At 41.3% G+C, this 375-nt stretch overlaps 1 long non-coding RNA gene across 1 annotated transcript in view; it reads left to right on the top strand.

The window, feature by feature from the left end:
- LOC149129040 (uncharacterized) overlaps nt 1-375 on the top strand; it is a 59174-nt gene that overhangs the window by 37979 nt on the left and 20820 nt on the right. The window lies entirely within an intron of this gene.

The raw sequence follows: 375 nt of genomic DNA, 5'->3' as shown, positions 1-375 counted from the left end.
GTTTCAAAAAGAGAGAAGAGAGCGACAGAGAGAGAGAGGGATAGAAAGGAGTTTCAGTGGGAGGAGGAGAAGAAGATTACAAAAAGATAGAAGAGATTTACAGAGAGAGGGTTAGAAGGGAGTTTCAGTGGGAGGAGAAGACGAAGATTACAAAAAGAAAGAAGAGAGTTACAGAGAGAGGGATAGAAGGGAGTTTCAGTGGGAGGAAGTGACGAAGATTACAAAAAGAGAGAACAGAGCTACAGAGAGAGAGAGGGAAAGAAAGGAGTTTCAGTGGAAGGAGGAAAAGATTACAAAAAGAGATAATAGAGTTACAGAGAGAATGATAGAAGGGAGGTTCAGTGGGAAGACAAGATTACAAAAAGAGAGAAGGGA

Source organism: Octopus bimaculoides, unplaced genomic scaffold (assembly GCF_046866305.1).
Source record: "Octopus bimaculoides isolate indiv1 unplaced genomic scaffold, ASM4686630v1 Z0, whole genome shotgun sequence".
In the NCBI taxonomy this organism is placed as follows: domain Eukaryota; kingdom Metazoa; phylum Mollusca; class Cephalopoda; order Octopoda; family Octopodidae; genus Octopus; species Octopus bimaculoides.
This window is presented reverse-complemented; position numbering and strand designations above follow the sequence as displayed.